We start from the raw sequence: 6,997 nt of genomic DNA on the forward strand, positions 1-6,997 counted from the left end.
CTTCTTTTTAATGTCAGTGACGATGGAGGATGATTTGACAGAACTGAGTTGAAGGGTGAGGTTTGACCTGATGTTATCCAGACAGTCCCAGTTCTGCTCCCCTGAAGACCTGGCCTATTATGGAGCATGCTGGGAGCTACATAGTGGAAAACAAAGAGATGGTGGATTTTTTCAGTGCCAGGAAAATGGATCCTACAATTCACATTCAATTTCAGTTGAATGCCAGGAAAGTGCTTCAAAGAATGGAAATAGTTTGTTGCTCAAGACCTAACTACTAAAAGATAAGTGTTTGGCACATCTATGTTTGGGACTCCAGAGGAGAATTTGTACCTTTCAGACATGCTGCTTAGCTGCTTTTCACCACAATTCACATGACCATGGGTTTTGCCATCTACCTGAGTATCTCACATCCTGAATGTCAAGTGGTCTAAATCCACTTCATGTTATCCTTCAGTGGAGCCTGATGTATATTGTAGCCAGCCAGTTCTCTTCTTGCTTCGGGTCTGCCTACGCGTCTGACTAGTGAGAGCTTGTTTGCTTTTGCTAGGGGCTGTTTGACAGACTCACACAAGACCTGCCTAAGTAAGGCTTGCTCTTAAAAGCATTGCTGGCATAGTAATGTCACTGAAGAACATGGAAAAGAAAAACACAACCCAATTTGTTATAACCGTAACAGCAAAAAATCCCAGTGAAATGCATTTATACTGGCCTAAGTCCTTTATTCTATTCTGAGAACTGATCTAAGCTATACCTACAAGGAAGTTTCATTTGCTGAACTAAATTAGATTTGCATTTTTACATGGACAGAAATAGCTTCACTGGTTAAAGCCATGTTGGCAAATCCAGTTACATACAGACAAGATTTAAAGAGCCTTCTCTTTCATGTGTGCTTTAAGAAATCAGTGTCCCTCTCCTTGTTGTTTTTTTGTATTGGCTGGGAGGAAGAGGGAGGCAGAAACTGAGTTCTCCCTCCTGCCTCTCGTTGCTGCTCAGAAGTGCAGAAGATCACAAGGCCAGCACTCCTGCTTTTCTCCTCCATGTCAAACTACAAGATGGTGGGGTTGTGAAGGAGGTTGGGTGTTACACACCTTCTCTTACATGCCCCTGTACCCCTACTAGTTATCCACTACCTTTAGATATTTGGCTCATCAGAAACCCAGGAGAAATTTCAAAACATTTTAGGAACTGAGTGGCATATGAGGTTTGCTGATGCCTCCACCAAAACCATCTCAATGGACAGTTGACACAAATAAGCATCCAATTCACCTCACTTGCCATTTGAGCTGTCTGAAGACAACAAAAACTACCCCACAGGCTTCTCTGCAGGGTCTGTGATGGAGAAGCTGAGAAAGTCTAAGAAGAAAATGCACAGTTAGCAATGCTTTAAAATCTGAGAATGGCAGCATTGTCTTGGGAAACAATAAATTATGGGTTTAAACAATTTAATATCACCCAAATGTTAAGGCAGTGTCATGCAGAAGCAACAGTTACAGCAGTTTTGTTTAAGCTTAAATTTAATATCAAATAGTCACTACAGGCAAGCTTTGTTCTCTAGCACTAAGATGTCTGCACATTAAGGATGCACGACTTCATCAAAAAACTGCCAGATTACGGGATTACTCTAAGGAAAATTTCGCAATGGTGTTTGATTCCTTCCCGCTGAAGTGATTTTCCACAACACTTTGCTCTTACAGCATATTGGCAGATGAAGAGAGACTGGGGAATGAAATGCATTTGGTAGTACTACAGAGTAACAATAAATGCAGTCCTCAGTGTCTTCTGTGTGTTCTTTTATGTGTGTAATAAGTGGTGAAATGATGCTGTTGGCAAGTTTGAGATAGACAGGTAGAGTATTATCTGAAGTGGCTTTATCAGAAACAACTGGTTTTGAGGGCAGGAAGCTTCCTTTTTTGTGTGAAATGTAAATATTGTGCAATGGTATACATGTTGCAAACAGGCATTCTGAAAAGCAGTTAGCAGGGGCTAAAACAAATACCAAGTAGCCTACTTGTAATGGCTGGTAAAGCAAATTTATCCCTTATGGTTTATATTAATACATAACTTATCTCAGTAGTGGCACAAATAAGCAAACATTTTATTTTTATTGTGTTTTTTAGTTTAAAATTGGAGAAGATTATTTTTTTATTTGGCAAGGGATGAGTAGGTCTTTCAGATGTGATGGGCTCTACATTAACAAATGTCCTTGTGCTAGTCAAGTACAACAGCAGAGCATTAAAGTCTGTCTCTGTTGTACGATAAGCCTGCGTGGTTTACAATAAACAGTTATAGTATTTGGGCCATATGGTCTTAAGTTTCTCCTCCATTCTCCTTCTGCACTGAAAAGCTTGCTTTCTTTTTATCTTTTTTTTGACTCCCATCCAAAAAATGTGCACTTTTCTTGGGCAAAGAGTGCTAAATAAAAGTCAAGAAAGAGAAAGTTAATTTGCAGGGTAAAATAATTTGATAACTGTTTTGAAGCAAAAATTCAAACTCCCTGGTGAGATTAAGGACGAGTTTCACTTTAAAATCATTGAGATACTGCTAGTTCTTGCAGCCCCCTAGAAGAATTAAGCTTTCATCTTTTTTCTTTGCATCTTCACTGATACAACTTCATATCACAGACTGGTCGAGGTTGGAAGGCACCACCGAGCAGAGCCTGGTCCATCCTCCCTCCCTGCAGACAGTGACAGACCTTGATGAGATCCCCTCTCAGTCTTCTTTTCTCTCGGCTGAACAGTTCCACTTCCTCAGCCTGTCTTCTGTTCCTGAGAGGAGAAAATACCTACGCATTAAGTAGCTCTACACTCTGTAACCCACTTCCTCCACCACCTGCAATAAATGGTTGGACAGGCTTTGGCTCCTGACCCTCTCCTGTGCCCAGCAGGTCACACAGGGACTCGGAGACAGGGTGGGCAGGGTGCTTGGGGAAAGTACCGCTGGTTTTCCTGTGCTCAGCTGGGCACAGGCCCTTTGACCCCAGCCCAAAGCCCACACTGGAGTGTGGGGTTGGTGTCTCAGAGGCAACTCTGCTGCCCCACCCTTCTCCCCTCCTTGCTGGTGGAGGCCTCCAGAGCTCTGCTCTCCATATCAGCCAGGCCAGGGCCAATCCCCTTGGCAGCCACAGGCAGAAATGCTTTGTCTCACTCTTGAGCAACCCCACAGAAAGCAGAGAGTGTCTTGAACTTCTCTTCTGTGAAGTGTTCATGTGAGTCAACTGAGTATCCAAGCATCCAAGTCCATACTTACAGAGACAAGCCAGAGGAAGCACCAAAACAAACATCTTTCTGCTGTTTCAGGGTAGAAAGCAAGCCAAGGGGTACACTGCATTTCACGAATCAAGAGGTATCAAATGATTCTCTTCCTAAACAGAAGCTATATTTAGGTACTAACACAAATTGATGAAACCCAGCAATCAGTTTGCTTTTCTGACTGAAATTTTAATTTACAGGTGTATGTAGCTATGAGTTACCTGACTCCAGATGAACTTGTCAAACAGCTCCACTTGGAAACACTAAGACCAGAGTTCTCTCTTTCTTTTTCTTTTTTTCTTTTTTTTTTTTTTTTAAGGTGGGGGTTATGGATGGACACAGAAGACTTTTTTTTTTTTTTTTTTTGGAGAAAACTGTTAAGGCTGTTTAAAAAAAAAAAACCAAACCAAAAATCTGTTGGACAAAAATGTGCCAAATGCTCCATACCAGGACATGAGACCTGTGAAGAAAGAGTTAGAACAACATGAGGGCAGGCTCCCTTTCCTTACTGAGCACTGAAAGGAGGATCTAATTAAGTGGCTCCTTGGGAAGTGTGAAATAGAAGATGCTTTTAGGGAATCCTATCTATACGTTCAAGATTATAGGACAAACTGGTGACATGGACTCCAGAGCACTTTAAAGCCTGTACAAAAGAAGGAAAATCTAATGTTTCCTAGAAAATACGGGCTTGCCAAATGTCCTGCCTGCTAAGAAGATGCTGTGAACACCTTCTCAGCAGTGTATTTAGGTGTACCTTGAAGAAGTGCAGTTCCTAGTATCCTCAATGGAGAAAGATGGGCATGTTGGAAGAAGGTGTAGGTGGCTGAGGAGGTGTAGAAATTCAAACCATCAAGACTTCTGCCTCCCCTGACTTATATCTCCTCTTCCTGGGGTCACACTGCTCAGGCTTTATGTGCAGGTAGATACCTCCAGTCAAGTTCAGACATGCAAGTCCTCGTTCACAGAGCAATGTCAAAACTCACTGTCTCCATGACATTGGACCCCATTCCCTTATCCTACTGACATTAGAGGTGTGGTCTCGGAAGCAAGGGAGAAAGAAATATAGCACTGTAAAAGTCTGAGAGCAGAACTAGGCCCTAATGGCTTCAGTTCCCCTTCTCTAATTCTAATTCATTCAAAAAGTGAAAGTTTGGCAAAAGGGATCCTTTTGGTAACAACTGCAGAAAGAATGATTTTGCATCAAAAAGTGAAAGCCAAGCTTCAAAATTTACATCTCAAAACTTTCCAATGCAAAATACTATGGCTCCTTCAGTGATTAACCCCCGTTCTCTTTCTGGTTATGAATTGTCTAAAAACAGACAAGCTCATGGAAGGACTGTGGGCAAATAGTGTGGGTTGCACCAAATGTATGGTTTTGATTTTCCAGCATTGATTTATTTTTTCAGTAAATACTATAAAGCGATAATATATTAACATTTGGGAAAAGAAACCTTCGAATGACATGGGAGTCTACAAAATAAATGAGACCTGGGTAAGGGAAATGAATGTAACTTGTGACATTGTGTCACATCAGCTCACTAAGTAGTCCTAAATACCTAGTGGCTTTAATTGTAAAAACTTTTTAATTTTACTTTTTTTTTTTTTTTGCTAAGTAAAATAACTAAAAAGCAAAGGATATACAGGCGTGAATAAACAGCCTCTGAGGTAATATTACAGATATATCAGTTATTGTCCTAGACTTCACTGATAGTACATTTGCTTGATTTTAAGCAATTCTCTCTCCATATTTTTAGATTTAGCTGAACAGCATGAAATCTACAACACAAGCCAAGCCGGATGTGAAGAGAAGTCTTTCAATAGTTCTCATAAAATCTTTCGACTTACAGTCTCCATAGTGTTTCTTTTCCCTAAAAGGCATCAGTATTTCCAGTTACAAAGGTTTCTGAAGGGCATGCAGGAAGCTGTAATTATGTTATTAAATCCTTAACAGTGCTTATATGAAATTCTTGTTATTTTCCTCATATTGGTCTCTTGTACAGTTTTCTAGTACGTTCAGTTTCAAATAAACTTCTACCCATGCAGTATGGCAAACTGATTTTTCAAATCTACATATAAGCATAGCAAAGTTCAGGGCCAGAACATATATTTATTAAAATTTTGCTTAGTAGGCTAAAATACATGAATAGAAATGAACCTTCTCAATATCAAGCATGTCCTAAGGCAGCATCTTGCAGAATAGTAAGTGAACCATGTCACTGGTTCTAATTTTAGGTAATTGAGTACTTATTTCACAGTACTCTTCGTCCTGGGGCAGTGTCTGGCTTGTGCACACATGTAGCAGGGAGCTCTTGCAACTTCTTATTCCTTGCCTAAATCTCTTCTCCCACTCAGCTATCTCTGAGGAGGCAGACAAGGTTCTTCCATCCCTGCCCAGGGTGGCTCCCCTCTGCAAGTCCTGCACATTGTAAAACCCCCAACGTTTTCCCTCTTGCTGTTTCATGGACAGTTTCTGGACATCCTCTTCCATGCGCTCCTCCAGCTTCAGCAGTGACCATCCAATTATGTCAGAAGTTTTGGGTTGGTTTACCCTGTGTATCAGACAGCAATTTCTATTTTCCTTCCCGGATTCACTGGAGATAAGTGACCAGTGGCTCCTCTGAGAGGACTCGTTAGGTGCTATGAATCCATTCAATGTATTACTGGATATTTTAAGGAAAATCTCTTTCAGGATTTCCACATCTCTGTGTTGAGATGGGAAGAACACATGAGCTGAGATTTTCTGATTACAAGTCATCACAGTAGGTTGACAACAACCAAATCTTGGTTTAGCTGGTTAATGTAGCTGCCACCCAGGGAATTCACTCCTTCCGAAATATATATCTAGGCTTTCATACTACTGCCAGTGCAGAAAATTCACTCATCTCTTGTGCTTGCATACTTTCAGACATGAAGACAGAGACAGAGCTGTTCTTACCCAGCTTACTTACTTTGGAAAGCAAGTACTTTCACTCCTATCCTCCACAGCAAAATAAAATAAATGAGATATTGGGCTGGTAGATGTGTTACTTATGGAAGCAGTTCCAAGGAGCTGTGACTGGTCAGCTTCATGTCAGGTATGTTCAATGTCAAAGAAACCACTTTTTGTTCCTATTGGAACTGGGTGAAGATTTTATTGCTGTTGGATTTAGCATTCAGTAAGAGGATAAATTCTGACTTTGCTTTAGTGTATTTAAGGCTCACAGTTTGGGGGATTACCATAACAGTTGAAGTACCTATGGATTAATTTTTATATTTATCTAGTCCCCTCACCAAAGTCCTTCTGTGTTTGTATGTTTGGGCTATTTATTTATTTATTTATTTATTGTGCAGAAAATTCCAGTAATTTAGTTTTTTATCTTTTGTGTGGTCCAGACAATATTAATTTGTATCTCTACAGTTTGTGTAAGCTTTAGATGACTATACATTGCTAGAGAGTATTTTTAGCAGAAACAGTCATAAAACTGTCATCTTGACTTGTTGGAATAAAAATACTAACAAGGACCTCTTAGAAGAAGAAAACTGCCATAACAGCAAAGAAACTCAATTATGGTTCAAGGTAACATAACATAAGGGTGTTTCATTTAAAATCTGGTGTTCTCTAAAGTGAGTGAAGAAGTCTGTGAGGCACAAGAGTCAAGAGACAGTGTCCTTTACTGTCTCTTGAGAAATACGCAAAATATGGCATTCTCCCTTCAGATCTCTTATACAGCTTGAAATTCTAATTTTACGCTTCCTTCTGTTGAGTTCTG

This window comes from Corapipo altera, unplaced genomic scaffold (genome assembly GCF_003945725.1).
Source record: "Corapipo altera isolate COAL_440 unplaced genomic scaffold, ASM394572v1 58, whole genome shotgun sequence".
Taxonomy (NCBI): Eukaryota; Metazoa; Chordata; class Aves; order Passeriformes; family Pipridae; genus Corapipo; species Corapipo altera.